This window comes from Myodes glareolus, chromosome X, assembly GCF_982192425.1.
Source record: "Myodes glareolus chromosome X, mMyoGla1.1, whole genome shotgun sequence".
NCBI lineage: Eukaryota > Metazoa > Chordata > Mammalia > Rodentia > Cricetidae > Myodes > Myodes glareolus.
In genome coordinates, this window is record NC_142053.1 from 111,023,790 (window position 1) to 111,047,574 (window position 23,785).

A 23,785-nucleotide genomic window follows, 5' to 3' on the forward strand; every position below is an offset into this window, starting at 1 on the left:
TTTCTTTCTTTCTTTCTTTCTTTCTTTCTTTCTTTCTTTCTTTCTTTCTTTCTTTCTTTTTGCCTGTAGGACAATATTGAAAGCAGGGCTTGCCATCTTCCTTGGACAGAGACACCAAGAGCAGAGAGAACCAAAGGGACTTGGACTAAGGCCAGAGTTTGAGCAGAGCCTTGGCTCTCAGATGCTGATGCTGGGAATTCAGGAATCTGGCAGTTAGAATTGAAAGACACAAAACTAAACAAGGGCCCTTGCACAAAGGTGTTCAACATCATGAACCATTTAACTTCAGGAGTTCAGGTGATTTTCTTGAAACAGCTCTCTTGGGTAGGAAATGTAGCACAGTTAATAGAGTACTTAGCACAGGTGAAGCCATGAAGCCCCCAGTACCTCATAAAGTAGTCAGGGTAGTACACACCTAGAGTCGTAGCACTTGGGAGGTAGAGGCAGAAAGATCAGAAGTTCAATGTCATTCTTACCTACAGACTGGAGTACTTGAGATACTGTCTCAAACAAACAAAAAAGAAATACTGAAAAGAAAAAAAAAACAAGAAAGCCCTCTTATACTAGTTTCTCCCCCAAATGTGGTAATCCAGAGCACTCTGCCTGCCTCCCCGCTTCTGTAAAACCCAGCACTGGGTACCTCACTGACAGAATGATAATCTCGCAGCCACATCCTTGCCCACCATCTGTTCCAGCCAGATCTCTCATGACCAGCCTGGTGATGTCACCCGACCTTGCCTGAGCCTTGACTTCATCAGCTATGGGAAGAACTCAGGCAGGAGCATCCTCCACTGGGCTATTGTTAACCTAACAAGATGCTGCGAAGCCTCACCATGCCTCCTACTTGGTACTGACAAAATGCTATTTCTATTTTGGAAGGTTTTCATGTTCCCACCACTGTCACACAGTCCCATGGCAGAGCGGTGCAGAGGAAGGACTAGTGGGTGATTGCATATCCTACTAGATCTTTCCTTGTCCTTGAGGGCCTCCCACATACTTTGTAGTTTAGGGTTGTTTTCTGAGACAGGCTTTCACTCTGTAGTCCGAGCTGACATGGAACTCCTAGCAATCCTTCTGCCTCTGCCTTCTGAGTGTTGAGATTACAGGCATGAGCCACTATGCCTGCCTTCACTTCTGTGCCCTTGTCTAGCGTGATCAGATTTCTACGGACACTTCTGTCCCCAGTCCCTCCTAGCCTTCGACCATTCTTTGATCTTGTCCTAACCACCCCCATAACCATACCCAGGGGGGCCTACCTGAAAAGGATGCACAAGGATAGACTACCTCATAAATAAGTGGGGAAGATATGAATAAAGCCACAAGATTAAAAGAAAGCATGACTCTAAGGGTAGTTTTCCTCTTTAACAGATAGATGGAATTTGCTTCTGGAAGCTGGGGGTGGGGACACTTGTTAACACCTGAACATCTACAAGAAAATTAGATTTGCCTCTTGTTCCATTTTTTTTCAAACGCAATTGGGTGTCTTTACGTCAGAAATCACAAAAACAGAGCTAGCTTCATGGGCATGCAACATGTTTCCTATCCCTATCTCAAAAAGAACCTTTGATATCAAGGTCTTGAAATCCTTTCTTTAGAGACGGGGTCTTATGTATTCAACCCTGGTATGCTGGGATTGCAGGCATGCACAATCACACATAATTTATGCGATGTTGGGGATCAAACTTATCTCCTTGTACATGCCAACAGTCTACCAATTAAGCTACCATTTCCAGCCACTTCCTCTGTACTTTGAACAAACAGACCACATTTTCAGTTTGCACTGAGCTCTGAAAATTTTGTAGCTAGCCCTACCTGTGAGGCCTAACCTAGTAAGCTGTCAACATGCAAATTTATAACAATAGGATCAGGCAGATGGCTGACGTCTGTGTTGACTTCAAAGCATTTGGCGAAATCCCGGCAAATGCTTGGGGGAGGGCAGCTTGCTATGGGCAGCATCACTAAGTTATAAACTCCAATGAAAAAGAATAGGCGACTGTGCATTCAAAGTGGCTACGAGATGGCAGCTGTCAATTCAGAATAAGGTGCTTAGCTCTCCATCTCTCATCTCTGTATTTAATTTACGCCATGGATGTGGAAAAGTCATGTCCAGCCTCGAGAGGGCAGGGTAGAAACCTTCATTTTACCACTTGCTCATGTGAGATAAAGACATGGGAATCAATTTAGAATTTCTTCACAGAAAACTGCGAGAATTTTGCGCGTTTCTTCTGATCTTATTTTAAACAAATGTGATATACAAAGAATCCCCAAACAACTGGGCGGCAGTGGAGCACACCTTTAGTCCTGGCACTCGGAAGGCAGGGGCAGGCAAATCTTGGAGAGTTCGAGGCCAGCCTGGTCTACAGAACTAGTTCCAGGACAGTCAGGGCTGTTACACCAGAGAAATCCTGTCTCAAAACAAAACAAAACCCAATCAAACCAAACCAAACCAAACCAAACCAAACAACACCAAAAATCCAAAACAGGAACAAAAATTTAAGAGCATGTAAGCTTCTTCTCTCCTTCCCCAGCCTGTAGTCAGGACAAGGCAAAACAAGAGAGTTCAGTTCTCTCGACTACAGTCCAGTGCTCTTGTATCTGATGCATAGTTACCAAGTATTCTCTTGGAGTAAGGCACAAGTACCAAATCGACAATGTCTATGCTTGGTAAAGAGAATTCTTCCCAAAATATACATTCTTTGCAAAACCCAGGTTTTAATACATTTCTACAAGATACTTTTCAAAAAATCAAACCCTGTTGGGCCAAAGCAGAGAGCACTGTGAAAAAGACAGCATAAATCTTTGGAAATCAATGCTCCATGATCTTGGTTAGTTTGTTTTGTCATTTTCAAGACAGTGTCTCACTGGATAGTCCTTGCTGTCCTGGAACTCACTATGTAGACCAGGCTGGCTTCAAACTCACAGAGATCCGACTTCCTTTGCCTACTGAGTACCGGGATTAAGGGCGTGGCATCACTACAGCTGGCCAATTTACTTTTAACATAAAACTGTGCTAAACCACGGCATAGGATTAAGTGACTGAATGCATGCTTTCCAGGAGACCTAGGGACCCTCCAGGAGAGGTAGTTGCTATGGTGAACAGGTGGGACTAGAACTGGGTGTGAAATGCCTTTTCACAAAGGCAATGAGCTGTAGGACTGAGCTTGTCAACCTGCCTCCGCCAGAACATAATGGATGGATAATGGTCACCTGTTCCACCTACTCTCCGGGTACAAACTTGGATTATGGACAAATCTCAGCTCCCAGCTGAGAGCCCACTTATTTCCGCCCACTCGGGAAAACCAAAGCCAAGTACAAGGCAGAAGCAGAAAGACTGTATGCAGTTAAGAAAAGGTTGGTAGGCACATTTGTGTGCCTTTCTGGATAGCAAATGGGTAGAAAGGCTAATAGCTTTACTGAAGCACACAGGGTTAGCATGCTTCTAGCGGAGAATGGCTGCTTTCGGAGAATATGAAGTATCTCTAAGCACTTAAGATGATAAGGTACTCAAAGAACCTAAGCTGCTATAAGAAGACAGCCCAAGAAGAAACACTCATTGATATTTGGGCTAATGGAACAAAAAGCAAGTTCTTGCTTTGGGTAATTCTTCAAATCCCGGACCCAAACATGAGTTTGAAGCCATTTTTCTTTCTTTTTTAAGCACTTGATGCTGAAGATTGACAGAGAAACATGACACTGTTGTAGAAAATGAAGTTCTAATATATTTAGAGAATTTAAGATGTTTACTTCCTTCTCTGTTTCATTTTGGTTTTGTGAGGCATAGTCTCACTATATAGCACAAGTTGGTCTTCAATTTTGTGACATTCCCCCTGCCTCTCAGCATCTTTAAGGCCTGGGATGACAGGCCTCCACTGTGATGATTTAAACCTCTTTAACCAGTTTTATCTCTAAGCAGGTGCTCAGAGCAGCTGGTCTGTGTTAATCCAAAGTGTTAGTTGGAGGACCCGATGTGTACTCTCTCTGCCAGGTTTACAGACGGAACCTCTGGGTAACTCATGTTCACAGCCAAGGACAGATCAGTGAGCACATGAATTATGTAAAATAGTTAATATTGGTTGTGAAAATGTAACTTATTTTTTTCCCACTAGTTTTGCTAGCACTAGTGAAAATATTAAAAAGAAATTAGATAACTGTCAAGCCTGTTACCTTCATACTTAATACATTTCATAGGGGGAAATCCAGAAATTAGTCCATAGAAATAAGTGCTCATGATTTCATTGCATTTAATTTTTTTTTTTGAGACAGCTCTATCTCCTTGTACAGCCCTGGCTGTTGGAATGTGTTATATAGACCAGGATGACCTTGAGTTTGAAAGAATCCCTCTTACCTCTGCCTTCTGAGCACTGGGGTTACACTCCTACACCACCACGCCTGGCTGCTACCCTCAAGCTCCTGTGATTTGAATTAGAGCGGTAGGGCCATGCCAAAGCTGACTCAGAACCAAATGCAAGATGCTACTTAGATTAATATGGCTCTCAAACTTGTCCCTTATAGCGCCCATAGATGATACCTCTCCATCTCCCCCCCCCCATACACACACACACACACACACACACACACACACACAATGTTGTGATCTGTGTGGGCTAAAGCTTGGGCATGCACCCACTGGCCAGTAGTACTTTGAATCACTAACAGGCGGCTGACTTGCTTTTTCACTTTGATTTCCTTGACCCACTACAATTTCAATCATTTGAAGAAAAAATGACTGCTGTTGTCAAGCTGTGACTTGCAGTGCAAAAGTATGCTCACTATGCAAGTGAACAGATCACCAAACACAAGAAACTCCATTTAAGTAAAACACGAAATCTATAGTTTCAGCCAATTAACACCCATGTGCAGAAGTGAGTGCCTTCTTTGTAGAGTGAAGGGGTTGAAGTGAACAAGGTCTGGTCCATATTACTGCTTATGAAAGAATGGGAACAAAACTGCAGTCGCGCGCTGTGCAAAGAAGGTCAATGTTCCAAGAAATGAATGGCTAAGCAAGTCCTTTGTCGTGAGATCAAGTGTACTTCTAAAGAGTAAGATAACTGGACTGCCTTATGTAATGCAATCTTATGGGACCACTCTCATTCATGTGGCCCATTGACCAAAACAATATGTGTGAGTGCAACTCCCCATTTCCATAGTGCACAGTCATCATGCTTTGAACTGCAGAATATATAACCCAAGGAACCAAAAGATGCAGTCAAGTGCTTTACTTTAAAGTTATTATTATTTTTAATTATGTGTATATGTATGTATGTTTGTGAGCTGTAAGGACCCATGTAGCCCAGAAAAGGACATCAAATTACCTAGAGCTGGAGTATTAGGTGGTTACGCCCCCCCCCCCCAATGTGGGTACTGGGAACGAAAACTTGGGTCCTCTGGAAGAACAACAGTGTATGCTCTTAATACCTGAGTCAGCTCTCCAGCCCTCATTTTTTTTAAAAAAATAATAACATTAGCAACTACTGCAATTAAGACAATAAAGCTATATTTTTGTTTCATGCATCAAGCATACTGCCATCAATATTTACCAAAACAAATCGAGAATTCAGCTAACATTTGTGACCCACATAGACTATGCCACAAGTATGCATGGCAACTGCAAAGACAGCCTCCAATGAGTCATGTGAAATTTCAGTTTAGAAGCACTTTTGCCTATCTTAATGGCTGCTTGCTAGTGAATGCATTATTCTTCAGTTATTAAAAATCCACATATTTAAAAAGCAGCCTAGCTAAAATGTCTCCACAAGGAATTAAATCGATGCACTTGCTCAGATAAAAATCAACCACTCTGAGAAGGAAGGAAAACATGTTGGTTTTCTATTGAGGACTGTAGGAGTCTCCACATCCAATACTGTAGTCTCACTCTGCAGACATCCTGGTGAAATGTGCCTTATATATATAAAAAAATCTAAGCCAGGCCCGGCAGTGGTGGCACACGCCTTTAATCTCAGCACTCGGGAGGCAGAGGCAGGTGGATCTCTGTGAGTTCGAGGCCACCCTGGTCTACAAGAGCTAGTTCCAGGACAGGCTCCAAAGCTACAGAGAAACCTTGTCTTGAAAAATCAAAAAAAAAAAATCTAAGCCAGGTGTGGTGGGACATACCTGTGATCCCTAGCACTGGAGAGGCAGAGGCAGGAGGATTTCCCATGAATTTGAAGCTAGCTTGATCTACATAGTGCCTTCTGTGCCAGACTCTAGCTCAAAATAAGGTGAAAGTATCGAATATAAAAACTGAGCTACATGCATGGTTATCTGGTGAGAAAACTTACCGGTAAATTGACAATTAAAATAAATATAATTCACACTATTAAACCATGACAAGCCGAGCCTTTGAAGGCCTAAGTTACTGCCATAGTATCATGAGGTCATTACAAACCGAGTTTTTCTCTCTTTTTCCCCTTGGCAATGCCTTGTCTAGGACGTGGAAGCTTGACCCCAGCCTCTCTCCCATCCTCCCCATCCTGGCTTATTTATTAATTTGAAGCACAAAGTCCCTCTTGAAAGAGGTTGGACAGTCCCCTAGAGGATGATGCCACGGAGGAAAGATGACAGGAGCCAGCGTCTGGGGAGGGAGGGCCAAACACGCCGAGGAGAAGGCACCCGGTGCTGGGCAGCCTGCAGACCTGAGGGGTTTCCCGGGTGACTGGGTCGCCACCCTATTCATCCCCTTTCTCCTGGAACAATAAGGAGCCTCCAGCCCTTCGGGATGCTGCCTTCTCCTCTCTGTCATCATTCATATCTCAGCTATGACAGTACTAAAAAAGACTCTGATGGGAAATGTGCCACCAATTAGCATATCCCACCACCCCCACTCCCACCCCCATGCACAAAAGAGGCTTTTAAACTTCTGCTTTTTAAAAACCAGGGCCTGGTGTGTGTGTGGGGGGAGGGGGACCACCAGGCAGCTCTTAGCAACAGTGTCTGAAATTCAATGATCTGCACTCCCTCTGAACAGTTCGTATGCTTTTCAATTTTCTTCAAGCGAGCGTCCTCTCTGACGGCTTAGGAACATATTAGAAAGTATTTATTCAGCCACTAGGTGATAAACGGCCGCCCTCCTGTCGTTAAATTGCAATTCAATTCCTTGATTAAAAAATAATAATTATCAACCTACAGTCCTTCCTTCATAATCCTGTTACAGAGTATGAACGGCCTCCTCTGCCCAGAGAAATTGACAAAGAGAAGAAATCCTCCGAGGGGACACCCCTGTCACATTTATTTACCTGTTTCCCATCTCCGTGAACAATGAGGGGGAAAGATAACAGAAAGCAACATGGCTGTGTTAGCCTGGGGTTGGCCTGTGGAAGGCCAGCAATCATTTCATGCTTGCTTTCGCCTAAGGAGACCCCCCCAAACACAACAGACCTAACCCATTTGAAAGGTCACAAAAATGTCATTTGAGGAGCTGTAGAGAGCACGCAGTGAGCCAGAGCGCTTGCAGCTCAATCACGAGGATCTGAATTCAGACCGCAGAACTCATGCAAAAATCCAGGGCTGTAGCACCAGTGGTGGGGTGGGGTGGAGACAGGGGGATCAGGGTCAGCGAGGGATTTTGCTTTAAAGGGATATGACAAAAGAGTGATTGAGTAGGACACCTGACTTCCTCCTCTGCCTTCTGCACTTGGGCGTGAACACCTCCCCACATGTGAGCGTATACCCGCCCCCATGAGCTCACACACACAAACGAGTCAATCAAGCGAACTTCTAGGACTAGCGAGAGAAATGATTCATGACCCATGCCATGAAATATTAATTCTCTCAAGGACGGATTCTCAGTTTGAAAAGGAAAAATGGAGATTTATCTGACTCCGAATGAATGCTTTAAAGACCCCTTAGCTTTTAATGGCAGCTCAAAACCACTAGGGAGTCCTTAAAAGGGTGGCCTCCTTTACAGAGGGTCCAGGCCCTCAGCTACCCAAAGTACAATTGCACCCCAATCCAACTTGGGAAACCACTAAGTTCACTGTGCATTCTTTACAAAGCCTGGGTGAGGGGCTGCGCTCACAGCAGCTGCTCCATGAAGCTGGAGACTTCCCCATAACTGCAAAGCTGGGGTACATTTCTATATGCTAGCATGTCCAGAGACCATGAAGCCACATATATTTAGTGCAGAATTACACACTAATGGCTGGGAAATGCAGGAGGGATTGACTGGAGTTGTCTAATGACCTTCCCTACCCTCTTCTTCTATTAGAGAATGTCAGTGGTTTTCATCTGTTGCTTGGTGCAGAGTAGAGCCAATCAAACATTGAAAAAAACATCGCCGAACACTCAGATGATAGCTCTTAGGCTCCTACTTTCAGCTGAGTTATGCCCAGAGTAGCTAGCTACCCATGGAGAGGCAATTCTGCTCCCCTTTTTCCCATGGCCACCTTCCCTGGTTGGACTACCCCCTTTATTTTCCCTAGGATCCATCTATGCATGTGTGAAACACACAAAAATCACCTTTTCTTATAGAGTCAAATGATTCCTCCTGGCCCCAGAGCCTCCACTCCAGATTTGAGGACAAGATTTCTTTTCTAAACTCTATTCTCTTATTTACCAAACAGCCACATAGATGTTTGTCTATGCACACACATCCACATGCACATAGCAGTTGACATGGGACTGGAAAGATGTAGCGTCGAATTAGGACAGGGAAGATAGATTTAACTTAGAATATGTTGAATTTAGAAGGATTTAAAATATTTTGCTTGGTTGTTGTCTCTTGGAGGCCTGCTTTTTTCTGAAGGGAATCAAAGGGGACTGATCTGGGGGAAAAGGGAAGTGGGGAGGTCTGAGAGGAGTGGAGGGAAGGGAAGCTATGGTCAGGATATATTATATGAGAAAAGAATCTATCTTCAATAAAATAAATAAATCTTTAAATGAAAGTGTATGTGTATATATGTTGGCACTTACACTACACATACATGCGTAGATACATAAATAGGCATAATATATGCACTGATATGTAATAAACATATTTGTGAATGCGCATGTGCTCCCATGCGCATAAAATCATGGGACCATGCTGTACACACATGCATAAACTTGCACATACTTCCATTTAAATATAGCCTTCTAAACTCAAAGTATGCAAGGTTGAATTCCTTTAAAAATTTTAAAAGATTTATTGTGTGTGTACAAGTGTTTTGCCTGCGTGTATATATGTGCACCACATACATGCCTGGTGATCAGAAGAGGACACTGGATCCCCTAGAACTGGAGCTATAGACAGTTGTGAGCTGCTATGTGGGTGCTGGGAACAGAATCTGGGTCCTCCACAAGAGCAGCACGTGACCTCAACCACTAAGCCATTTCTCTCTTTTTTTTGTTGCTATTTGTTTACTTTTAATTCCTTAAAAAATTGGAGGCTATTTTATTTTATGTGTATGGGTGTTCTGTCAGCATGCATACATGTGCACAGCATGTGTTCCTGGTACCAGCAGAGGTCAGAAGAGGGCATTAGATCCCTTGGAACTGGAGACACAGACAATTGTAAGCTGTCATGTGGGTCCTCTGCAAGAGCAACAAGTGCTATTAAGTGCTAAGTTGTCTCTCCAGCCCCACATTTTTCTTTTTATTATTTGTTCATTTTGGTTAAAAACAAATTTCTAAAACGTCTAGTTATTTGGGTATGTGTGTGGATGCATACCGCAGTGCATGGAGGTGGACTCCTTGTGGGAATTGGTTTTCTTTATCATGTAGGCTCTCGGGATTGAATTCAGGTCAGTAGGCTTGGTGACAAGTACCTTCACCCGCAGAGCCATCTTGTTGGTTTCCATTTGGGGGTTTTGAGCCATAGTCTTGCTATGTAGTCCTGGCTGGCCTGTAAGTAGTTATGTAGATCAGGCTGGCCCAACATTTATAAAGTTCTTCCTTGCTTCTACCTCTCTTTAGTGCTGGGATTACATTGCTCTTCTTGATCCCTAATCCCCATCAGATGCCTCCCATATACCCCAACTCCAATGCTCTCCGTCTCATCAAAGACACCTTTACTCCCAACCCTTTAAAATCATAGCTCTGCCACTTACCAGCTAAGCCACATTGGGAAGTTAGCTAACTTCTACTTCCATGGATGTAGTTCTGCATCTGCTTAGTGGTTGCAATAATATATTCCCATACCACCATATAATATATAGTAGACAATGTCCCTCTATACTGCGCATGCATGCTCTCTCTATTAAAGATGTATCAACCGTAACTCATCCACATTAGTACTAAACAGATACTTTAGTACTGGTCAATAGTTCAAATCCCTCTTTACTCCTTTCTTTAACCTTCTCTGACCTCAGACTTGTATCATTAACAGTGGCCAATTGCAATTTCCACAATTGCCTACCTGAAGTTAAAAATCAAACTTTATTTTTCCAAAATGAAAATTTTCATGGAGTTTCCCCTCTCATCTGCAATGAAAATATTTCCCACGGGGCCAGGCTGTCTATCCATGGCACACATGAATTACCCTCCTCTCTGCTAAACCAAGGGTGCCTGCTCCACTGCCAGGGCCCTCACAATTAACCTTCGTGCATCCTCTTGCTTCTGCTTCTTGGGCCAGTTTTCTCCTCACTCTTCCTTGCCTTCCAACTTGATATATGTCTCTTCATTTTCAAGGTGCAAGTCAAGGGTCGTGGTGCATGTGAAACCATGATTTGGTTCTCACTGTCTATGCTCCCCTAACGTATCTCATTATAACACATTATCTTTTCTTCCAAAGCATCTATGCATGCCAGACTTATCGTTCCTTAAGATTTCTCTATGTTCCCCCTCCCGGTGCCATGTCATAGAAACTTATACCCTTTGATTTGAAAATGATGGTGTAATTTCTCTACCTTAAGTAACAAAATAACCACACAGCATCATCTCTATCCAGGAACTGTTAAGTATCCAGGCATGTACTATAGTTGCAGATACTTGTGAGGGTGAGACAGGAGGATCACTTGAATCCAGGAGTTCAGTAATAGCCTGGGTAACATAACAAGATCCTCTTTACCCCATCTCAAAACAAATGAAGAGGGCTCTGTGTGTGGTGGTGGTGGTGCACATTTCTTAATCCAGCACTGGGGAGGTACAGACAGAATTTTTGGGCCTACTGGACATACAGTGTAGCCTAATTGATGAGTTCTGGGCCAACGAGAGACACTATCTCAAATACAGTAGATGGCATTCCTAAGGATGACACCCAAGGGTGTCCTCTCGCTTTCACCTGCTCACTCTTTCTGTCTGTCTGTCTCTCACACACAGCTAAAACAAAACAAAAAAGTGTTAAGCAAATATCATTTCATTACCAGATGAAATTTGACAAACAATACAGTGCAAATTTATGTATCTAATGCATTGTATCCCTAGAGTCCAATACATAGAAATGCTACAAAGTAGCTTTCATTTTCCACCTATGATTTGTGAAGCCCAGGGGGCCCCACATGACCTCACTGTGGAACAGGGAACACATCCATCTGTCAGCAGCAATTGTTTTATTGACCTGATTAAAGAACAACTATTTCCATGGTCAAAAAGATCTATCCAAACACATCAGCCTCAGCTACACAGTAGCAATAATTAGAGATTCATTATGCCTGGATTAAAATATGAGTCAGTGGGCACAGCACAGATTCATGTGTTATTAACATTTACCCAACTTATTTCTCTTGCTGGTTATGATGTATGATTAGACCCAGAGCCCATTTTTAAACAAAACTAACCAAATACAGCTTTTCTAAGGTAGCCCAGACATACCTTATAATTCACCTAACTACACACACTGTTGTGAACACATTCCTAGCTTTCTGCTTACTGTAATTGGCACCACGATCTGATTTTGAATGTTTTTGTTCCCTCTAAAAGAAAGCCTAACCCCACCAGCACTCAGCCCCTACCCTTCCTGCTAACTCTGACACAAAGAAGTAGTAATACTTTCTTTATAAAGTTGCCTTTTCTGGACACTTAACATGCAACTAAAAAAAACACTGCAGGCTTTTTTCACTTAGCATAATTTCTCATATTTTTTTCCACTTAGCATGATTTCTCATATTTTTTTCACTTAGCATGATTTCTAAACATCGCCCACACTTAGCATGTTTCTGTTGATTGCTGTGTCACATTCCATTGCAATACATAGCAAATTCTGTTCCTTCCTTTGAGTTTTGACTTTTGGGCTATCATTAATATTAACATGACAGATAAGCCTTTGCATTCACCAAGTTTTCAACTCTCCTTGTTGTATATACCTAGAAGTGGGATGAATATTTGGGCCTTAAGGAAACTCTATGTTTTGCCATTTGAGAGTCTGGCAGGCTGTCTTCCAAAGTGGCTAGCCTACACAGTTTTCCATTCCCACCAGTAGTGTGAGAGGTTTGAATTCTCCACACCCTCGTCAACACTTCTTTTCTGTATGTTTGATTCCGGCAGGTGTGCTGTGATATCTCATTGTGGTTTTGCTTTGTGGGTCCCAAAGGACATGTTTTCCTGCACTTCTCTGGGTGTCTTTTTAGGGGTGTCCTATTAAATCTTTTACTTTCATTCTGACTTGCCAACTGTGAGCTCCTTTTATACATTCTTAACGCAAGTCTCTTAAATTCCATTCTATTGAGACAGGGCCTTACAATGTAGACCAGGCTGACCTTGACCTTACAGAGATCTGCCTGCCTCTGTTTCCTGAGTGTTGGCACTAAAGACATGTGCCACCATGCCAAGCTCTACACTCACTCTCATTTAAATATTTTCTTTAATTCCGTGGATTGCATTTCTATTTTCTGATAGTATCCTTTGCAATACATATGTTTTAAATTTTGATAAAAATGCCAATGTATCTAGCATCCCCTTTGTTCCTTATATTTCTGGTGTTGTATCTAAGAAGTGTGTGTGTGTGTGTGCATGCGCACATGTACATTCATGGGAATCAGTTCTCAGCTTTTTCCATGTGGGTTCCTGGGATCAAACTCAGGCCGACAGGCACAGTTACAAGTACCTTTCCACACTGAGCCATCTTGCCTGCCCATTTAAGTTTTTCCATAGTTTTACCATGAATCTACACCAAGAGAGCAAGAGCTGGGATCTAGCTTGCATCCATTTACTCAAGTGGCTCCTGCTATTTGCCAGGATAGTCTCCTTTTTTACAGCAGAAAGCGGAGCACCTGAAAGGCTTCCAAGTCTATTTATTTAGGAAAAAATGCCAAGTTCCAGCTCACAGGATTTTTGTTCATTGGCAAGAACTAGACTTCCATCTCACCTCTTCCAACAGTCCAGATGCTTCCAGAACATGCAGAAGGTAGAGTTTATTTTTCCCTGCAAAGATTGAGAGTGCAAATCTGATTTTTTTTGCATTGATTTTTAACTGTCACTTAGATTGCAGGTGCCAAATAGTTATGAATGTTTTATTTAAGTCATTGACATTCCACCACTCTTTACTGAGACAATGTCTTAAGTAGCCCATGTCACGCCTACTTTTAAAGGGGCAGTGGATGTGGCTTGATGCTTAAACTCTTGCCTCTTATAACAAAGCCTTGGGTTCAATCTGCAATAATGCTAAAAATGAAGGAAAATGGAAGAAAAAGCAATTTTTTAAAAACCTAACAATCATCGACAACACATTAAATAAATCCAGTTAAATTTTCTGAAATCACATTGTATTATTTGCCAGTGACTTTGTCTCTCAAAATTTTCTTTCAACAAATAAGGATCTCTGGTCTTTATAGATTCCAGTGTATTATTTCTCAAAGAAATGTATAAACACCCTATCTAAATTCTAACTCAGTACTAATCCCATTTACATTTCATTTTACATAGATTGAATATATGAATTATGGTTCTATTCAGCCCCCTCCTCAGCATTTACTCAGGCCCTCTCCATAGCCCTCTCTTTACAGGAAATGTGTTTGCTAATCCACTAGCTACTCAGCTGCAAGGAGATTAATGCTACTGCATTAGAAAATGGCCTCTATAGATCATGCCAAATGAGTAATTCCCAATATTGGACTTTGTAGTAAAGCCAAAAGGGCCCTCCAAATGATGACTTTAACATTCACCGTCTATCAAGGTTCTTTCCCAAGTAACTTGACTAAAACAGTGTTTTAAATATTAATTGTTCATCAAAATTTCCTATCACTCTGTTTTTAAATGGTGCTGGGCATGGAACCCAGGGCTTTGTACGTGCTAGGAAGGTACACCACCACTGAGTTACGCCCCCAGACTTCACTGCAAGCTTTTAACCACCTTTGTTTCAAGACATCAAAGGTGAAGTAGAAAAGAAACACCTACATTTTCCCTATATCTAAGCCTAGAACTACATGAATATTCAATGGCCATCACAAAGATATGAAGACAGTTGTCACCCCTGCAAAGAAATCAAGAACTTCCAACACATTCCCTGCGACTCCAACTTCTTCTGTTGCATGTTACAAATGTCCCTTAGCCAGCTCCTCTACACCCTAAACACCCTCACAAAATTTCGCCCTGGGACTTCATCTTTCTGACTGTGGAGGCTATCCTGGATGGAGAGGGGCTTGTCTTATGATAGTCTTATTGTCTTATGAAAGCACAATCCTATGATCACTTTTTAAAGGGCACTTCCCTGGGATAGAAATAGTGTGTAAGCAAATGTCAGTAATACAGACACCTAACAGAAAAGCTCAGTGGTGCAGGAGAGCTGGCTCTCTTGGGAAAGCACTTGGAGGGTAAGCATGAAGGTGGAAGGTCAGACCCTAGTACCCATGTCAATAGCCTGACCTGGCAGGTATAGGCCTGTCATTGCCCTGCTGTGGAGGCAGAGTCAGGAGGGGTCCCTGGGGCTTGCTGGCCATCTGATGGAGCTAAACCGATGAACTTCAGGTTCAGTAAGAAACCCTGTCTCAAAAAATAAGGTGAGGAAAAAAGTAAAACAAAAGAAAGAAAATAAGGTGGGGGTTGGTGAGCTGGCTCAGTGGGTAAAAGAGCCTGCTGTGCAGCTTAACTACCTGAATTCAACCATGGGACCTTTATAAAAAGCCAGGTGTAGTGGCACACATCTGGACTCCTGGCGCTCCTGAGACAGGATGGGAAGCAGAGACAAGAGAATCAGCTAGAAGCGCACAGACTAGCCGGTCTTGGGTACATCATGGGGCAGACTAAACAGAAACCCAAACAAAGAAACAAACAAGGTACAAGGAGAGAATCCGCTCCTCAAAGTTGCCCTCTAACCTCCAAATACAATAACGATAAATCACAATTTTAATATGATGGAAGGAGATTGAGAAAGACATCCACCATCCACTTCCTGAGCACACACATGCATGTCTCACTTCTCAACAGGCACAAAGTGACAAAGATGGTGAAAGGAAGAAGAATATAAAGGGAAGTCAGGGCATGGCGGCTCATGCCCATAATCCTAACTCTAGGGAGGCAGCAGCAAAAGGATTAAGAGTTCAGAGGCATCCTCAGCTACACAGTGAGTTCTAGGCTAAACTAGACTGCACGAGATCCTATTTCAAATACACACACACACACACACACACACACACACATTTACAGGCAAGCATGGTAGTGCACACCTATAGTTTCAGCAAGAGCCATACTATGAGTTTGAGGTCAGTCTGGACTATATAGTAAGATCCAGGATATCCAGGGCTGTATAGCAGCAACACACTGTCGCAAACCAGCAAGATGATGTATGTAAACAGATGTGTAAGAAATAAGTAAAGTGCTGGTAGAGTAATGAGACGATTGTTTCTTGGAACGTGTTCTAACAGAAATAGAGAAAAAAGGGCTGATTAGAAAGATTGTCAGGGACAGAGCTGTCTGGATGTCCCCAAGTCCTTTCTTTACAACTCCAGTATTCTGGGAATGCTTGTAGCACCGCCAATCTCCTGCCCCATTCATTTGGACATAATCATGTATTGCTGTACACTCTCGGTTCTTTTGGGCACAGAGTCACTTCCTGGAGGCTGATGTATGCATGAGTGCACTGTAAATATAAACAAATGCATGATGGAACAATTGAGTATAATCAGCTTAAAGCTAAATGCAATCGATTATTCTGGATTCTCCTAACAGTCATCATAATATTAAGACAATAAAGCTAGCAATTCCCCCTTGCACAGAAGTTGCAAAGTCATCAACACCATGATTGTTCTGGGTTGAATGTAAAATGCCCTCCCTCTGAGGACCCATGGCTTTGAATACTTGGTCCTCAGCTGGTAGTGTGCTTTTGGGAGGTTGGAGAGCCGGCAGGAGGTGAAGTTTAGCTGTAGGAACTAGTGACAGAAGGGTTGGTCTTGAGGGTTATTGCCCAACCCCACTTCCAACTTCAACCCCCATGAACACAGACTGGCAAATAATAGGCCTGGGAGCTGGCTCACTGGGTAAAGTCAAGTTGCTATCAAGCTTGATGATCTAAGTTCAATCCCCAGGACTCACTAGATGGCAAAAAAGAAGCAACTCCCTCAAGCTGTCCTCTGAACGTCATGTCGTTACACATACATAGAAACAATAAAAAGTGTAATAAAATGTTATTAAAACGAAAATTAAAAAATGTTTAAAAATATAATAAAACAGTGGGCAGTGGTGGCACATGCCTTTAATCAGCACTTGGGAGGTGGAGGCAGAGGCAGAGGCAGAGGCAGAGGCAGAGGCAGAGGCAGAGGCAGAGGCAGAGGCAGATAGATCTCTGAGTTGGAGGCCAGCCTGGTCTACAGAGTGAGTTCTAGGACAGACAGGACAACACAGAGAAACCCTATCTTGAAAAACAACAACAACAACAATAAAATACAATCATACATCCAATAATGATACTTCAGTTAATAATGGAGCACATAGGCAATTTCTTATGAAAACAAAATTATAAAACGAGCCCCCCAAGCTAGAGAGCAAATATTTGAAATTTTGCTGTCCATGTGACCTTTGTTACCACGTCTCATTTCTACCATTAATTCTTGCACAAAAAACAGCTCTGAGCACTACGTGAAGAGTGGTCATGGTCATGTTTCAACAAGAATTTAGTTATTAAAACAGGAGGCTGAATCATGTGCTGTGGTACAAGCAAAGGTAACAGCTGGAAGAATGCACACCACCCCCCCCCCTTTTGAGACAGCGTCTATTAAGTCGTTCTGGTTATCTTGTGACTTACTCTATAGCCCAGACTGGCCTTGAATTCACAAAAATCCACCTGCCTATGCCTCTCAAATGCTGGGATTGAAGGTGTCAAGCAAGCATGCACTTCTTATCTCCAAGAATGCTAGTTTGATGTTGACGCATGCCATTTACATTTAACCATTTTCATTTATTCTTTAAAATTGTTCTAATTGGCTCAACTGACAAAATGCTACCAATAAAGAACAGAGTGCAAGCGCCATGTGGTGGGGTACACCTGCAATCCCAGTACTTGGGAGATTGAGGTGGGAGGACAGCAGACCCTGTCTCAACAGGAAAAAAAAGTTATTGCATAGATAAAATCAGATACTAGACTCATTACTCAATATCTTCATCTGATTTTGCTTGGTGGGGTTTTTGTCTTTGAGACAAAAGTCTTGCTATGTAGCCTCAAGCAGACAGCAAGCATCCTGCATCAGTCTCCTCAGTCCAGGGATTCTGGGTGTACACCACCAGGCCTTGCAGTGGATCCTGCTTTTTATGCTCGCCTGTCCCTACTCTCCCATAACTTATCTTTCCAAATTCTCCCAACCTCCCACAGGACAAACAGAATTCTGGTGTTTTGTTACTAAAGTTTGGGGATGGAGATTACAACTTCACTTTGTATAGACATCACATGGTACGGGCATGGGTACAGAACATATGTAAAAATGGGGTTCCTGCATCAACGAGTCAGTGAATTTATGACTGTGACCCCCAAGGGACCCGCCATTCCACACCTTGTTCTCGTTTCCTCTGCAGCACACCTGGTACCTTCCGACCACATGTGTGCTAGGAGAAAGAAAAGTTGAAACGCTGTTTCCTGTGTTTGTCCCCAAGACCACCCTATGCACAAAGATTTCATAGAAGACTTCACAGGACCCAGCACCTTGAACTTCCAGGCAGTGTTTATTACAGCAAATGCATAATGGTGTACCAACAGATCCTAAGGGGAAAACATGGCGCAGAGCCCAGGAGGACCCGTATGCAGACTTTCTTCTGCCCTCTCCCTCCCAGGAAAGCTGATATCTGGCATGCTCTGCCCTATATAAAAGTTCTACCCAGAGAAGCCCATTTAAGAGGCAGGCTGGGCACACAAGCATCCTCTGCCTACCCATGGCAAAGTTCCAGAATCTAGAAAGGAAAACCAGCACTCAGCATCAACCATATCCACACAATTAGGCAACCTGAAGCGGCTTGATAAGGGAGTTGGTGATGAGGGGGAGAAGGTCATTGTCCCTTAGAGAATAGTTCATCACCTAAATTCTCTTATGGAAAGGAGACAGACAGACAGACACAAGTGCACATACACGCACACCACACACACACACACACACACACACACACACACGCGCGCGCGCACACACACACACACACACACATGCACACACACACACACACACACACACACTCCCACTCCCCTTCAGCGATGGCTCTGCCATGCCAAATCTTCCCTGCACTGTCTAGCAAGATGAAGTCTTTTCAGATTAGCCAGCCAGTTAGTTTGATTGTATACCACCAAAGGCAGGAAGTGAATGTGGCTTCGGGCAAACCATGGCTCCCTGGGATCGACTCTGATTGGCCAGATGCTTGCCTTGAACTACTTCACACCATTTGAACTGAACCGCAGCTCACTCCAGGCTGCCGCAGGGAAATGTGCCCGGCATGACAAAACTGTCTCCGAACAAAATTACTATTTATCGCTAGCTGCTGCTTGAGAGAGAGAGAAAAAAATGACCCCATTCTTTCATTCTTCAGCACTACAAAGGGCCAAGAAGGAACAGGGCTAATACTGGCTTCAGGGATTTTCATGAAAGACTGTACCAGCCCAGCGAGAAAGCAGGATACAGAATAGATAGCCTTCGGTTTGGAAGTAGGGATTTAAATACACAAATTCCTGAACACGCATTTTTCTCTTTAGAGCAAGTATTTTTCTAGGGATTCTCTATCGGTGCAGCTATTTTGAATGCCTAGTTCTCCAAAATCATCAAAGCTTAATAGACTACATGCACGGAAAGAAAATGCTCGGGTTACAGGCAAGCATAACAATGCCGGGTGGTTTACATTTGTGTTGGGGATTCGAACTCAGATCCTCATGCTTGTCCACCCACTGAGCCATTTTCCCAGCCCTTGACCCAGACTTATAATGCCACTAATAAACTTGCTCAGTTTGGGCTTTTCTAGAAGTGGAATTCTATGAAACGTTCTCTTGAGATACTCTGCTGCCTTGCTGCATGTTCCGGTAGCTTATTCACTCTCAGAGCTGTGTAGAAATTCGTGACAGGAATAAACCATGGCTTACATAGCCAGTCTCCTTCAAAAGGCATTTGGACTGCTTTGCATTTACTGTTAGGAGGAAGAAGAGTTCAATGCATTCATTTTCCAAAATGCTAGTAAGAATATTTAAAATAACTAAATAGCAGGCTCACGATCAAGTACGCAAATTCTAAGTATTCACTTGATGAGTTTGGCACCCCCGCCCCCCCCCCCCCCGGCTATCAGTATAACCCATGTGACCAAAGCCTAGAGCAGGTACCTTCCTAGGAGACAGTTTCTATTTTAAATCACTCCAAAGCCAGGAGCAACCCCCGAATCTGTATACTTACTTACAGCACAGCCTCCAACTGAGATGGTTCACTCAGTGCACAAGGTTAAGCCCCAATTCTAGATCATCCTCTGTCATTATTTGATGACCTCCTCGGGGGTCACTCTTGGCTTTGGTTTCAAAGTCTAGCAAATGAAGGAATGCAACAAGATGGACACCAGAGCCCTTTGCGGCTCCTGTCAGTCAAAGAACCCCATTTCCAACACTGGGATCCTTGTGGCGATTCCTAGTTGTTAATAGTTAATTACCATTTTCCTGCTTGCTGCCTGTCCAGTTTCTTTCATATCACTATTAAATCCTCTTTTAGCCATCTCTGCTTATGGTGGAATAATTGTAGCTTTTACTTGTCCCACAGATTGGCTCTCCTCCAAGTCTTTGTGGCTTCTCTGCAAACATCTTCTAATTATCTACATGCTTCTAAAAAGGAGCTCCCAACGGATTCTAATATTTTAGTCAAGTAGGCCAAAGGTGATTAAGGAGAGAGAATCTAGACAACGAAAGGATCAGTCAGCCTTCCTATTCAAAGTGTGGGAGGGGGGCAGTGGCAGCCAGCCTGGGCATCACCTGCTTTGCATCTCAGGAGGGCCATTATGTTGTAAAGCCGCCTGCTCCTCCACAACACAGTTCTTCCTCCAGATCCAGCTAGTCAGTACCCCCCAGGTGAGCCCAGGGTATGAATGCAAAGATATTCAAGCCTTGGGAAGACACACTTTGCCAGTTTTCTTCAGACTCTCCTGACTCTTAAGGACCCCTGCAATGACAGTTCACCCAGTCAGACGTTAAATCACATTCTAGCAAAGTTTCTCTCACTGTGTAAGGTAGGAGATTCACAGGTTCTGGGGAGTATTGGCCAGGGCATCTATAGGAGTCGCTCATTATTCTGCCTTGCAGAAGTGAGGCAAAACAATCCAGAAAGAAGCAGTAATTATTTGCTAAAATCTCTTTTGTTGATTTGTTTTTGAGAAAGGATTATACTACGTAACTTTGGCTGTCCTGGAACTCACTCTGTAGACCAGGCTGGCCTCAAATTCAGAGATCCACCTGCCTCTGCCTCCTGAGAGCTGGGATTAAAGGCTTGAGCCATCATGCCAAGCCAAAAGTCTTAATTTATGATTTTCTTGTTTGGTTACTATAAAAATTTCATGATATGTTACCACATTGGAACATGGGCTTTTGGGAAACCTGCATCTATGTTCCTCAGCCATGGTTATTCATATCTGGCTCTAGAATAAACTAGCTCTTATCTCCTTTGAGGTGAGAACTGTATTTTGGTGATGATGCCATTACCCCATACCTTGGGTTTATTTTATAAGACGAATCTGATAGCTGCATGTCATCTACAATGGAAATGACCTAAATTCCTTCTTTCAATAAGCATTTCTTGAGCACCCACTGGACAGTAGTAGGGTGCAAGGACATCAGAGACTCACAATACCAGCTTCTTCTGGAGTCTGTGCCTTAACGAGGCACACAGCACACAGATCAGGGCGGTGTTTTTCCTTTTGTGTGTATATGTGTGCATGCATGTGCTGTAGGTGTAGAGTCGGGCACACCATAAGAAATAGGTCAGGAATTCGGGCTTGGGATATAGCTTAGTTGGTAGAATGCTTGCCTAACCATGCAGGGGACCCTAAGTTCCATTTTCAGGACCGTATAAACCAAGCATTGTGGTCCATGTCTATAACCCCAGCACTGGGTGGTAGAGGCAGGAGAATCAGAAGTTCTAGGTCATCTTCAGCTACATAGCCACTTTGAGGTTAGCCTGAGCTTCACAAAATCCTGCCTCAAGGAACAATAATAACTCAAACAGACAGTCAACCAAAACTAAGTAGGTATTGTGAAGAGAAACTCCTGAAAATAAACTGTGTTTGCAGCCAGGTCCACCCTAACCCCTTCCTCATCTAGGACCTGCTGGAGCTCAGGAAGGAACTGGCCCTGGGGAACAACCCCTGAAGGATCTCCACGACTTGGGGTGGCCACAGGCTATCCCGGAGGAGTTGCCGTGAGGACCCAGTGACGTGGGTGTACCAGAAACCAGTGTTCTTGAACCAGCCCAGTGACTCATTGCAGTGAACATTTGCTAGTACAGCCGACTGGACCAAAGGGCGCACCATGTGACACACGGCTCCCAACGTTACCAAGATGAAAGAAGAAGTGTTGGATCGGTGGGAAAGATGGAGAAGTGAAGAGTATTTTTTTTTGTAGTTGTTCTGTCTTATTCTTGTTTTTGTTTGTGTGTTTGCTTGCTTGCTGTGGCTTGTTTTGGTTTGATTTTTAAATTTTTCTTTTGTGGGGACACTGTGGGGGTGAGGGGAGGATATGGGGGGACCAGTAGGTGAGCAGAATTAGGTTCATGATGTGAAATTCCCAAAGAATTAATATATATTTTTTTTTAAAGAAAGCACCTGAGTCTGCCGAAACTGATTGATTAGAACTTTAGTACTGTGGAAAGACTAGGATGGGAAACGTCCAGAGATGTATTAATTATCTTATATTAATTACCTTATCTTCAGCTCGTTCTTCTCCTCCAGCATGGGCATTCTTTGCTCACCTCTGAGTTAGAATTAATATCTTGTGACTAACAGAAACCTTTTGACATCTAGTAACCCCAAATACTAGCTTCCATCAACAAGAATGCCATCAGACAGCATCTTGGGCCCACAGAAAACCTTCCCCCATCATGGCTATGCCCACCTCTCTGTTGTACCCACCATTGTATTTTAAATTTGCCTTAATCTATGACTTTCTTTCTTTTTTTCTTTTAAAATTCTACTTATTTAGTGTCTGTACACATAAAAGAGAAATCACCCTCAGATTTCACCCAGCAGAAAACATGCACAGACCCAAGGTGTATGTGGAAGGGGGGCCCAGCCCCAAGTTAGCAGCTGGAATGATGCAATCCTGTGGTCACAAGCCCATCATGAGCAGGTTGGGCTGAAGTGTCAAACAGGCTGGAACCCTGCTGCTGGCCCTAAAACAAGTGAGTGCCACAGCCAAAGGTCTGCTTGATGCCCTCAAAGTAGTACCGTTGCCAGCCTCGCCACGTCCGCTCTTCCTCAGGAGCAGGGATGCTCTGGCCTTTCATGCACAGCTCTGTCTCTCCGTTCTTGCCAACAAAGGTCAAGGTAATGGTAGCAAAGTGCCCCTCTAGCCATGGCTTAAACTGCCGCTTCATAGCGATGTGTTTCTTAGGGACCAGATCAGTAAACTCTCCGGTGACGTTGCCATCAACCATGCGGAGTGTCCCACCTTTGTCTGCTTCTAAGGTTGCAGGAGCATGGGGAAAGGCCTGCACCAGCTCCGAGGTGATAAACATTCTTTAGAGCTTGTCTGGTGACGTCAGGAAGGTCTCTTTAAGGGAAGTCTTACAAGTGAGGATTTTGACACCAACAGGTTTGGCCTGGCTTTTGGAAGGAGCAGACTTAGCCTGGCATACCTCAGTCTTTAGTGCTGACGGACCCACTGGGTCTACCGACTCTCCGTTCACTGTGGGCAAAATCATGCCCTGAGTGAACTCTGTTTTGAGGGTGCTGATGTAAATCCCCACTGCTTCTCTTAGACGTTTCACCCCTTTTTCCTTCATTAAGGCCATGGGATTTGTGTCAGTCTCGACTTTGCAAGGCGCACACTAATTGCCACTTCATCCACCCTGTTTTCATGAGACAAACTGGGGATTTCCACATGTCCTTTGTATTACACTCCTGACTTAGAGGTACCTGTCCAGCTCAGTTTGATGGTCTACTCATAAAAGAAAGTTAAGTTTGCCTTTCTGGATATTAATGGTGGCATCTGTCCACTCCTTCAAGACCCAGCGCGGATCTCCCTCACCCCACTTGGCCATCAGCTCACTTATCGCACCGATACTAGTTCCCAAGCCGCCTCAGCCACAGCCACAGCCACAGCCTCAGGACCGCTCGGTCCCAGCTGCCTGGCAGCACCTGGAAACTAGTAGAAGCGGCAGTAGCACCTCCTGGCTTGCTTTTCCAATCTATGACTTTTTTGTCCTTTAAAACTATAAAAATGTCACAAAACTGCTTCCATGTTGGAAAATAAAATTCGTAGTCACCTCAATTTGTGTTCCCAGGCCATGGT

The 23,785-nt window shown here is 43.5% G+C and overlaps 1 protein-coding gene and 1 pseudogene across 1 annotated transcript in view; both read right to left on the reverse strand.

Moving 5' to 3' along the window:
* Gpm6b (glycoprotein M6B) overlaps positions 1-23,785 on the reverse strand; it is a 150,139-nt gene that overhangs the window by 52,648 nt on the left and 73,706 nt on the right. The gene's annotated exons all lie outside the window — the stretch shown is intronic.
* Positions 22,665-23,293, reverse strand: LOC148117450 (activator of 90 kDa heat shock protein ATPase homolog 1 pseudogene; annotated as a pseudogene).